This window comes from Pantherophis guttatus, chromosome 10 (assembly GCF_059756535.1).
Source record: "Pantherophis guttatus breed Tessera chromosome 10, ASM5975653v1, whole genome shotgun sequence".
NCBI lineage: Eukaryota > Metazoa > Chordata > Lepidosauria > Squamata > Colubridae > Pantherophis > Pantherophis guttatus.
Window position 1 is genome coordinate 29579006 of NC_142072.1, and position 12898 is coordinate 29591903.

The window sequence follows — 12898 nt, forward strand, 5'->3', positions numbered from 1 at the left end:
GTCTTTTCCGGTCTGTATAGCAGCTGGTAATTATAAGTGGCGAGGAATTCTGTCCATCTCAGCATTCATGGAGATAACACATGGAGTGTAGATCTATCTCCCGCGATGATTCCCAGGAGTGGCTTATGGTCTGTTATCAGCTCAAACGTCCTCCCATAGAGGTATTCATGGAATCTTTTGATTCCAGCCACAGCAGCTAGTGCTTTTTTGTTGAGCTGACTGTAGTTTCTTTCCGGTTTGGACAGGGTCCGAGAGTAGAAAGCAATGGGGGTTCTCTTTTGTTGGGCATGCAATGGCTTAAAATTGCCCCTATTCCAAATGGTGATGCATCACAGGTCAGTCTCAGTGGTAATGTTTCATTATACCTGTGATGGCGAACCTATGGCACGCATGCCACAGGTGGCACATGTAGCCATATCAGTGGACACGCCAGTTCAGCTCTGGCGCGCATGCGCGCACCGGCCAGCTGATTTTCGGGCCTTCTGGGCCCACCAGGAATAGGGAAACAGGATGTTTCCTGCCTCCGGAGGGGCTGGGTGTGTGTGGGGAAGGCCCGTTTTTCTTTCTTACCTGGCTCCAGATCCTCTCTATGCAACTGCGGAGGGCAAAAACAGCCTTTCCCACTCCCTCGGAGGCCCTCCAAAGGCCTGAAACGGCCCATTTCCCAATTCCCGGTGGGACAGGAAGTGACATTTTTTGCGGTCTCAAGCCTCCAGAGACTCCTAGAGAGGCTCTGGAGGCTGGGGACAGTAAAAAACATCACTTCCTGTCCCACCGGGAGTTGGGAAATGGGCTGTTTCAGGCCTCTGAGGGAGTGGGAAAGGCTCTTTTCACCCTTCCCAGATGCATAGAGAGGATCTGGAGCCAGGTAAGAAAGAAAAACGGGCTCTACTTGGCCATCACGTGCCAGGAGTGGGAGGGGGGAGGGGGGTTGCACATGCATGCGCAGGGCAGGGCGCATAGAATTATGGGTGTGGGCACCCGCGTGCACGAACCTCCCCCGGCCCCTCTCTCCTGACACGCAATGGCAAAAAGGTTAGCCATCACTGCACTATACTGTACTAGGATGCTGTCTGATGTTAGCAGTCTTTTTAATTGTTCGAAGGCATTTGCTTCCTTACGTCCCCATGTCCAGTTCGTCTTTTTGTCCAGTAGACGGTGTAAAGGTTCAGCAATCATGGCTTTCTGAAGCAGGAAAATATTGTAGAAATTTAGTAACCCCAGGAATGCCTGCAGTTCTATTCTATTGGTTGGGGTTGGGGCTTCTCGAATTGCTTTTAGCTTGTCCATGGTGGGTCGTATTCTGGAACCATCAATCAGGTATCCCAAAAATTCAATCTTTTCCATTGCTAACTGGCATTTGTCCCTTTTTACTTTCAATCTCACTTCTTGGAATTGGGTCAATACTGCCCTTAACCGTTGCTGCAGTTGTTCCTGGCTGTTCCTGATATTAGGACATCATCAAAATAGGGGACAACTCCTTCAATTCCCTGTAGGAGGCGCTCCATGAGGGTCTGGAACAGCCCTGGGGCCACGCTTACCCCAAACTGTAATTGCCTGCATTTGAATGCTCCCCTATGTGTAACTATCGTTTGTGCTTCTGCTGTGGTGTCATCAACTGGCAGCAGTCATCAAAGCGTGAGCCAAATCGAGTTTTGCAAATATTTTCCCTCTACCCAGGGAATGCAACAGATGTTGCACGACTGCTGCTTTGCTGTAAAGCCTTATTCAGGGTACTTTTATAGTCACCACACAAATGCACTGACCCATCTGGCTTCGTGGGGGTTACTATTGGTGTCTCCCACTTGGCATGGTCTGTCGGCTCTAGAACCCCTTGGGCAACAAGTTTATCCAGTTGCTCATCAATCTTGAGCCGCAGAGCTCAACCCTTCTAGGCTTTATTCGGACAGGGGTGACTTGGGGATCTCGGTTAAATGAGATGGTGGTCCCCGTGTACTTGCTTAGCTTTCTGTCGAAGATGTCTGCAAAATCCCTTAGGAGTTCTTCTTCCCAGTTGTTGTCTTCGACTTGGTTTATCCCCGTCACTGCCAGACCCAGAGGCTCGAACCATTCCAGCCCCAGTAGGCTAGGCCTGTCCTGGTCTACTATGGTTAAGGGTAGCTGTCCTCTGAATTCTTTGAACTCTATATTGAAATAACCAATTCCCATTACTGGAATTCAGTTTTCTTGGTAGTCCTTAGGCGTGAGCCTCTGTGGCTTGAGTGTGCTGACTGATTCTGGGTATTAGTTGTTTGATAGTTGTCCAGGAGACTATGGAAAGGTAGGATCCTGAGTCAACCTCCATCTTGCATGGTCTCCCTTCGATGTGAATGGTCGCCACCATCTTTTTTGATTTTCCCGTGCTCGAGTGGCCGACTATTATGGTCTGGTGGGTTTCACCTCTCTCTGAGCCGTGGTCCTCATTTCAGCAGGTTCTTCTGAGCGGTTGATTCCTGTTGCTTGTTTGGAAGTTCCTGGCTTGCGGCGGAGGGCTGGATTGTTCCTGCAGAACAACCAGTTCTGCAGGAAACTGGTTGTAATGCTCTGCAGGCTCTTGTGATGTGTCCTTTTCAGTCACAACGCTGGCAGATCGCATCTCAGAACCTACATTCAGTCCGGGGATGGTTTCCCTCGCAACCAGCACACCAAACTTCTTTCTTTTCTTTTTCTTGGTGTCGCCCTTTCTGTTCCGAATGGAGATGATGTACTTCGTCCTCATCTCCATCCTCGGATTCAGTTTCCACATCCTCATAGTGGACTGTGGAATCTTCCCTTGTTTGTGGTCCCTTATTCATTTTTTTCATTGCGGCTGTGGACTTTTGGGATGCTTCAGTTGCAGTCGCTTCCTCCATGGCCTCTTGGAAGGTTATTCTTGGCTTTGCAAGCAGTCGGCTTTGTAGGGTGAGATCTCACAGTCCCAATACCAACTGGTCCCTCATTGCTTCATTCAGGTTGGAGAACTCACAGACGGTTGCTATCTCGTGCAGGGTCTCAATGAACTCTCCCTCCCTTTGGTCTCTCCTGTAGAATTCATGTCATTTCATGAGGGATGAGGCTTGGGGAGTGTGGTGTGGCCTCAGGATTCCTTGTGATGCTGGCCAGATCTGAGACCCCAGGACCGGTTAGGGAAGCTCCCTGACAGCACGGAGAGGGTTTTTTCTCCCTCCGTGACTGAGCAGCAGCGAGGAAGAGCGATGTCGGGAGCGGCGGGCAGCTCAGCTGGGCAGTGGCAGCGTTTTCTGCAGCCGGAGGCCGCCTGGATGTCGGAACGGTGAGAGGGGTTGCCCGAAGAACCTTATGACATGTCGGGCACCCCTGAAGATCTTTGGGATGCCGCCAGGCTTGTTTGGTGCCAGCGACGATGACGCGGAGGGTGCTGGCACCCCCCCCCCTTGGAGTTGGAGCGGGGGGGAGAAAACGATACATCAAGGGCACTGGCAACCCTCCCCCCTGGTGTTGGAGGGGGGGAACGAAACATCAAGGGCACTGGCAACCCCCCCCTTGGAGTTGGAGCGGGGGGGGGAGAAAACGAAACATCAAGGGTGCTGGCAACCCTCCCCCCCCTTGGAGTTGGAGGGGGGAACGAAACATGAACGAAACATCAAGGGCGCTGGCAACCCTCCCCCCCCAGAGTTGGAGTGGGGGGAACGAAACATCAAGGGTGCTGGCAACCCCCCCCTTGGAGTTGGAGTGGGGGGGGGAAACGAAACATCAAGGGGGCTGGCAACCCTCCCCCCCGGAGTTGGAGACGGGGGTGGCAATGGAACAACAGGAGGACGCTGGCGACCCCCCCCTTTGGAACTGGAGTTGGAGTGGTGGGGCAATGCAATGAAACAAAACAACAGAGTGGGAGACTTGCAACCAGGGTTGGGGCTAGGACCCGGTGTGAGATCTTTTCCCAGGCCTAGGAGGCCTCAAACTGTGGTTGTGCGAGGGCTGGGGGCTTGAGACAACTGCCCCACTTTTTGGCCCCATTTCTCTCTCCTCCAGCGTTCCCTTTAAGACCGGGCCCAATTGCACCAGCTGTTATCCCGTGGGACTCACCTGGCTATGCTCATACCATCTAAACCCCCCTGACTATGGAGAAGGCTATTCCATCTGAAATGGAAGGACGGTACATTGCTGCATCCCGTTGGCTGAGGGGGCTGGACATCAGTTGACCACCGTGAGAGGGTGGCCTGGATGTCGGGGCCCCTGGGGGCTGAACCAGGATGATTCTACATATATGTACTTTGTCAGCGGAGGGGATTTGACCATCGGACCAACCGCCGTGAGAGGGCGGTTTTTGGACCTGACCCCCGGACGCTGCCTGTTTCATTGGTTCATTGCTGCCATCTCACCACAAGAGGAGGCTGACCAGCTGACCTAATCACCTTGAGAAGGTGGTAGGATCTATTGCCCCCCTTGGATTGTGGTCGTTTTGGTCCTGGACTTCGTCCCCTGTTGTGAGGGGACAGTGGACTTGGTCCTGTAAATATGTTTCTGAGATCCCCCATTTCTTCGTCTTCTCCCCTGGTCCTTTTATAGACCCTTAGGATATGGTCGTGCTACCCGTTTGGCTAAGATGTAATCAGCAGCGGAGCTTCTTGGTCTGCGAGACTCCCCCCTCTCGCAGGCTTGGCCCTCCACTCTATCGAGGGCCTACCTCGATGACGGGCTTTGGAACCCCGAGAGGTGGCATGCCACAAAGAGGGGGCTGCGGGGTTTTTTAAAACTGTCTCTGTCTAAACTTTTAAGGGGTTTGGGGAGGGGGGAGGGGGGTTGGACAGGAACTAGGGTTGTGGGTTTGGGGGATAACCCACTTAGGGGAGGGTCGGGCCGGGCCGGGATGCACGGCGGGAGGTGGGGGGGATCCGGAGGTAATAGGGGAGGGGGTCAAGCTTGTCCAGACTGTGTTTCCATCATTGGTACTGTGAGTGGGAGGGGTAGATATGGCGGGAGCAGGGGGCCATATCATGTTAAGGGAGCACGCATCCGCTGTCTTCAAGCGGTAGGGCGCTCCGGCCCCCAAAGCTCTACTCGTTTTCCAGGTTGCACAGATCCTCAGGACCTGGGCCTTCGACTGATGTTGTGCAACGCCAGGTCTGTAGTAAATAAAGCCCCCCTCATTTGTGATCTTATTCAGGAGGGGGGAACGGACCTGGCGGGTATTACGGAGACCTGGTTGGGCCCAGAGGGAGGGGTCTCTCTGGTAGAAATGTGCCCACCAGGCTTCCACGCATTCCATCAGCCGAGGCCTCAGGCGGGGGAATAACGGTTATTATTAGAGAAGGTCTTAGGCCGAGGGAGACCACTGTTCCTCAGACGGCCGGATGTGAGTCCCTCCTTGTGAAGTGGGGTCATGGGGTTCAGATGGGCTTGCTGATCACATACCTGGCTCCCTGCCACGTGGCTGCAGCCCTTCCTGAGCTACTCAATGTTATCGCCGCGGTGGCAGTTGATACCCCCAGACTTATGGTCATGGGGGATTTCAATCTGCCATCCATGGGTGAGGCATCTGAGGTGGCTCAGGAGTTCATGGCTTCCATGATGGCCATGGACCTGACCCAGCTAATTCATGTCCCTACGCACAGAGGGGGAAACACACTGGACCTGGTTTTTGTCTTTGGACAGTGGTTGAGTGATCTAGAGATAGGGGACATAGTCATCGAGCCCTTGTCATGGTCAGATCACTCTCTCCTTCGCCTTGACCTTCGAACCGCGGTACCCCGCTGCAGGGAGGCGGAACCGGTAAGATGGTACTGCCCCAGGCGCCTGATGGAACCTGATAGGTTCCAGATGGAGCTTGGGCCAATCCCTGAGGATCTTGCACATGCCTCGGCTGGAGACCTAGTGGCCGCCTGGGATAGAGCGGCCGCTGGAGCTCTGGATCGAGTCGTGCCTTTGCGGCCTCTGAACCGGCGCCGTTCTCACCTGGCTCCTTGGTTTACCAAGGAGCTGAGGGAGATGAAGCGCCGGAAAAGATGCCTAGAGAGTAGTTGGAGGGCTAGTCTTTCTGAATCAGACTGGACACTGGTAAGATCTCATATTAAGAATTTCCTAGTGGCGATAAAAGCAGCAAAATGTACCCATTTTGCTGCTCTTATTGCGTCATCAGATAATCGCCCGGCTGCCCTGTTTAGGGTGACCCGCTCCCTGCTCCACCAGGAAGCGCGGGAGGACCCCTTGGAGGGAAGAGCCGAGGACTTTGTTCAATATCTGCATGACAAAATCACTCAGATTCGGTAAGGTCTGGACTCCGACTGGGTAGGTCCAGCGAGGGTGACAGAGGCAGGTCTTGAGAATGTTATCTGGGACGAGTTTGATCCTGTGACCCCAGATGACGTGGACAGGATTCTGGGTAGACTGAACGCGACCACATGTTTGTTGGACCCGTGTACCTCCTGGTTAGTACTGGCTTCCCGGGAGGTGACACGAGGCTGGCTCCAGGGGATTATAAATGCTTCATTGGGTGAGGGTACCTTCCCTGCCACCTTGAAGGAGGCAGTGGTGAGGCCTCTCCTCAAGAAGCCTTCCCTGGACCCGGCAGTATTGGCTAATTATCATCCAGTCTCCAACATTCGCTTCGTTGCGAAGGTTGTTGAGAGTGTGGTTGGGCGACAGCTTCCCCAGTACCTGGATAAAACGTCGTATCTAGATCCGTTCCAGTTGGGTTTCAGGCCTGGGTACAGCACAGAAATGGCATTGGTCGCGTTGGTTGATGATCTCTGGAGGGCTTGGGACAGGGATTGCTCCTCTGTCTTGGTCCTGTTAGATCTCTCAGCGGCTTTTGATACCATTGACCATGGTATCATGCTGCACCGGTTGGAAGAGTTGGGGGTGGGAGGCACTGTATTACGGTGGTTCTCCTCCTTTCTCTCCGACCGGTCGCAGTTTGTGTTGGCAGGGGGGCAGAGGTTGACCCCGAGGCCCCTCATATGTGGGGTGCCGCAGGGATCGGTCCTCTCGCCCCTTTTGTTCAACATTTATGTAAAGCTGCTGGGCGAGATCATCCGTGGTTTCGGGGTGAAGTACCATCAGTACGCTGACGACACCCAGCTGTACATCTCCACCCCGGACCACCCCAACGATGCCCTTGAAGTGATGTCCCGGTGCCTGGAGGCCGTACGGATCTGGATGGGGAGGAACAGGCTCAGGCTCAACCCATCCAAGACTGAGTGGCTGTGGTTTCCGATGTCCCGATATAGTCAGCTGGTGCCATCGCTGACTATTGGGGGTGAATCATTGGCCCCCACGGAGAGGGCTCGCAACTTGGGCATCCTCCTGGATTCACGGCTGTCTTTAGAAGAGCACTTGACGGCTGTGACCGGGAGGATTTTTCATCAGGTTCGCCTGATCTGCCAGTTGCGTCCCTTTCTAGATCGGGACTCCCTACACACAGTCACTCATGCCCTCGTCACCTCTCGTCTGGACTATTGTAACGCTCTCTACATGGGGCTCCCCTTGAGGTGCACTCAGAGGCTCCAACTGGTGCAGAGTGCGGCCATGCGGGTGGTTATGGGAGCAACATGGAGCTCCCATGTAACACCTCTCCTGCGCGAGCTGCACTGGCCTTCCGAGTGCGCTTCAAGGTTTTGGTTACCACCTTTAAAGCGCTCCATGGCTTAGGACCTGGTTATCTACGGGACCGCCTGCTACCACCAATAGCCTCCCACCAGCCAGTACGCTCCCATAGAGAGGGGCTCCTCTGGGTGCTGTCGGCCAAACAATGTCGACTGGCGGCCCCTAGGGGGAGAGCCTTCTCTGTGGGGCACCTACGATCTGGAACGAGCTCCCCCCGGAGATAACGGAGGATCCCGGATCTTCGCACCTTCCGTCGTGCACTTACAACGTTTTTATTTCATCAAGCTGGCCTGGCCTAAATCTTCTCCTTTTTAAATTTAAATTTTAAAGATAAATTTTAATCTGTTTAATTATGGGGTATTTTAAAATTCAGCCTAAATTATTTAATTTGTTTTAATTTATTTTAAATTTTGTATTTCTGTGTTTTATCTTCTGGCTGTTCACCGCCCTGAGTCCTTCGGGAGAAGGGCGGTATAGAAATTTAATAAAATAAATAAAATAAATAAATGGTTCTCAATTCTGCCGGAGATGCTATGGCTTTTGCCATTTAAAAAATGGCAGCTCCACAGTGCATGAGGGACAATGTTCTTTTCCTTTGCTCGGAGAGACTCAAAAGGTCGTTGTCAACTTGCAAAGCTTTCCAGACCAGCTTTCAAGTTGCTATAAGCAGGAGGGGGAGAACTGACGAACCTGCTTGGCTGCCCCAATGGAAAATACATTCCATACATGCCTTGTCAAAGATTGTATCCTAGGTTACTGGGGTCAGCAGGAGGGGTGGGGTTTTTCAGCCTGCCAACGTGGTCCTTTGGAGAATGTGATTTATGACATGCCCAGGGAGGACGGGAGGAACAGGGTCATAGGGACCTGCAAATCATGTGGGGGGTTAGAGCTGACTTCATTTGAGTAATTGCTGGAATGGTGCTCCTAATTAAATGACTGGATTTCTTTTGAAACTTGGATCGAGGCTCATGGCATAAGGCGGTGTCTGGGGCATTGGACCGGATTGCGCCTTTGCGGCCTCTCAATGGCAGTGGATCCAGGAAAGCTCTCTGGTTTACTGAGGAGCTCCCGGAGATGAAGTGCCAGAAGAGACATCTAGAGCAACACTGGAGGACCAGTAAATCCGAATCCGACCAAACACTTTTGAGAGCCTTTGTTAGGACTTACTTAGTGGCGATACGGGCGGCAAAATGTTCACATTTTTCCGCACTTATTGCATCCACGGATTCTCTCCCAGCCACCCTATTTAGGGTAACTCGCTCCCTCCTTAAGGTTGGGGGAGCGGAGTAGCTCTTGCAGAAAAAGAGGAGAGTTCAAGATTTTAAAACACAAAAGAAAAAAAGCTCTATTTAACTAGGGAATTGTAATAATTGAGATACTATTAATTGTATATTGTGTTGAAAGCAGAAATGGTTAAATTGTGGTTTGGAAGAATATATGGGGGAAATTATTTGGTTTATTATTATTGGTAAATATAATTAATTGATTTGTAAGAAATTGGATTGCATGGAAATAATTGGAATATTCATGTTCATATTGATTAATATACAAAAAAGGTAGTTATATAACTAATTGATTTATATTAAAATGTTGAATTTATATTAAACAACTGTAATATTATATAATTAACCAATGTGAGGATGGATATAAAAATAGATGACAATGGGAAGGGGTATAATATAGAATAGAAGGGAAAAATTGAATTTGATTAAGATTAGAGATGAGGATGAAGGGTAATATTGGTTTTTTACAAAAATAGATGAGGAATAAATATGGCAAAAAGGAAATATAGAAATTGTAAATTTAATTGAAATGACTAAACACTGTTTAAATTTGTGAACCAGCCAAATACTTTGTTCAAAGAAAATACATTGTATGTTTGTATGTGTGTTTCTAATTATTGTTATTTATTCATATTTGTTCTCTTTTATTCTTTAAAGTTTAACAATTCATTCTTTATCTTAATATCTTTATATTTGTTTGCGGTTGACTTTCTTCCCTTTCATCTTTTTTATTGTACAGCAATCTTTCTCCTCAAACCTACCACCTCTCTCTTTTCTTTCCTTCTTACTTTCTCTTCCTCCCACTCTTCTTCTCCTCCCTACTTCCTCTTCCTTCCTCCCCCTCCTCCTCTCTTCCTCCTTCTCTTACTCTCACTCCTACTCTAATTTCCCTTCCCTTCCTTCATCCCTCTCTATTGCTGTATCCTTTTATGCATATGGACTACTCAGAGGGCTGAAAAAGTTATTTCTGATTGGTCCTCGCACTTTTGACCAGTCCTCAAACTTACGACTGTCCTCACATTTTACGTTTTTGCCCTATCTTGTCACCATGGTGACAAGAGAAGCAGTTGTGAAATGAGTGACACTGTTTTTAAGAATGCTACAATGGGCATAAATGAAGACCAGTCATAAGTGCGAAGACTGGTCAAAAGTGCGAGGACCTGTCAGAAATCACTTTTTTCAGCCCTCTGGGTAGTCCTTTTGTGCACATGGACTACTCAGAGGGCTGAAAAAGTTATTTTTGACTGGTCCTCGCACTTTTGACCAGATCTCGAATTTATGACTATCCTCACATTTTATGTTTTTTGCCCTATCTTATCACCATGGTGAAAAGAAGCAGTTGTGAAATGAGTGACATGGTTGTTAAGAATGCTGCAACGGGCATAAATGTGAGGATGATCATAAGTGTGAGGACCAGTCAAAAGTGCGAGGACCTGTCAGAAATGACTTTTTTCAGCCCTCTGAGTAGTCCCTATACATATAGCCATGGCCACCCGGTCACATGACCAGCTAGCCACGCCCACCCGGTCACATGACCTCCAAGGTTGAGAACCACTGTTCTAGACTCACAGCTGAGATTGGAACAACATCTGACGGCTATAGCTAGGAGGACCTTTGCACAGGTTCGTCTGGTGCACCAATTGCGACCCTACTTGGATCAGGAGGCTCTTCTCACAGTCACTCATGCCCTTGTCACCTCACGGTTGGACTATTGCAACATGCTCTACATGGGGCTACCCTTGAAAAGTGTTCGGAGACTACAGTTGGTCCAGAATGCAGCCACACGAGTTATAGTGGGTACATCTAGATACACCCACATTACACCAATTCTCTGCGAGCTGCACTGGCTCCCTATCGGTCTCCGTGCGCAATTTAAGGTGTTGGTTATTACCTTTAAAGCCCTACATGGCTCAGGACCAGGCTATCTTCGAGACCGCTTTCTACCACATAGCTCCCAGCGACCGGTAAGATCCCACAGAGTTGGTCTCCTCCGGGTCTTGTCAGCTAAACAATGTCAGCTGGCGGGCCTGTGGAGGAGGGCCTTCTCTGTGGCTGCCCCAGCTCTCTGGAACCAATTACCTCCTGAAGTCCAGACCGCCCCCACCCTATTGGCATTCCAGAAAGCGGTGAAGACCTGGTTCTTCCGGCAGGCCTGGGGCCGTTGATCTTGTTATAGTGATCTTGCGAGACCGGGCCACAAATTGGAGTGTATGTGTTTTAATGTTTTAACATTTTAATGTTTTCTTTTAACTTTTGTATGGGATATTGTTGCATTGTTTTATTCTCTGTTGTAAGCCGCCCAGAGTCCCTTGGGAGTTGGGAGGCATAGAAATGCAACAAAATAAATAAATAATAAATAAATAAATGATTTAATTAGGGCATCTTTCAGAAACTTCACAGAGAGTCAGCTCTTCTAAATCAAGCGAGATTGCCGGGCTACCTGAATCCCGGACTCCCAAATCACTCCCCGATATCTGGGGGGCTTGGAGAGAAAATCAGGCAACCACGGCAGAGGGCAGGCTGTCTGAAGAAAGCACTAGCTAAAGCGGCACAAACCTACAAGAAACAGGCAGACAAACACCGAGCTCCCCAATGGCCATTCCAATTGGGGGAGAAGGTTTACCTCTTGAGGTTAAAACTCCCTAGCAGGAAACTGGGGCCAAAGTTCATGGGACCGTTCCCCAAGTAAGGATAATCAACCCAGTCACGGTGCAATTGAAATTGCCCAGACTACTAAGGAAGATACACCCGGTCTTCCACAGTGGCCTCTTAAAACCCGTAATCAGGTCGACCTTTAGGCCACTACCCTGTGAACCCCCAGGCCCCATGGTCATAGGGGGCCAAACCCATCATGAGATGTAGCGAATCCTCGATTCGAGGTGACACAGGAGACAACTCCAATATTTAATCAAGTGGAAGGGTTATCCCTTATCAGAGGCATCTTGGGTAAAGAGTCGAAACATCCAGGCTGATCGCCTTATAGCCAAATTTCATGCAGAAAATCCAAACAAGCCTGGGGGGGGGGCATCCCTAAACTTTATATCTGTACTCAAATTGTTTTTGCTTTGCAGAGGGCACCTTTGGGAAGTGAGAGGAGCCGAATGTCAACTTGCAAAGCTTTCCAGACCAGCTTTCAAGTTGCCATAAGCAGGAGGGGGAGAACTGATGAAGCTGCTTGGCTGCCCCAATGGAAAATACATTCCACACATGCCTTGTCAAAGATTGTATCCTAGGTTACTGGGGTCAACAGGAGGGATGGGGTTTTTTAGCCCACCTCCAATGGTCCATTGGAGAACGTGATTTATGACATGCCCAGGGAGGAAGGGAGGAACAGGGTCATAGGGGCCCACAAATCACGTGGAGGGTTAGAGCTGACTTCATTTGAGTAATTGCCGGAATGGTGCTCCTAATAAATGACTGGGTTTCTTTTGAAACGTGGCTCAAGGCTCATGATTTAATTAGGGCATCTTTCGGAAATTTCACAGTCATTGGCTTCCAGGAACATATGGAAACATTCCATATAGGATTCCCAGTCTTTTCCCAGCCAGTTGAATGGCATGGGTGAAATTATTGAAGACATCTTGTGTTGGCCGGTTGTAGTTTCAATGGCCGTTGATTGCCACATGGAGGATCTGTGCAGCCTAGTGTCTTATTGTCCTTCTGTAGATCCCATCCTCATTGCCAGTGTTGAATAGTGGGTGCAGACAGAGGGTACAGGACACGTTCGGCAATTCAACAGCTTTATTCAGCTCCCGTACAGCAGTGTGAATGCGAGCCGCGGCAGCCCTTTTTAAAGCGGAGCTGTCCGCGGCTTCAGCCACTGACCCGCACTTGATTTTCCCGCTCTAGTTACTGGCTCCTGATTGGTCCCTGTGCCCATCTATTCAATACTTAACAGTGTGATCTCAGCCCTTCATCCTCTGCAAAGTATGTGCAGACGCAACCATGGCAGCAGATGAGACTGCTATGGTGGAGAGTTGCTCCTCATGGGTGGTTTAATTAGCTTTCCTGCCTGTTGCAGAGAGTAGATGCAATAATAAACACATGTTCCT

The 12898-nt window shown here is 50.0% G+C and overlaps 1 long non-coding RNA gene across 1 annotated transcript in view; it reads left to right on the top strand.

Annotated features, from left to right (window-relative positions):
* Positions 1-12898, top strand: part of LOC148112441 (uncharacterized) — a 115267-nt gene that overhangs the window by 98473 nt on the left and 3896 nt on the right. The gene's annotated exons all lie outside the window — the stretch shown is intronic.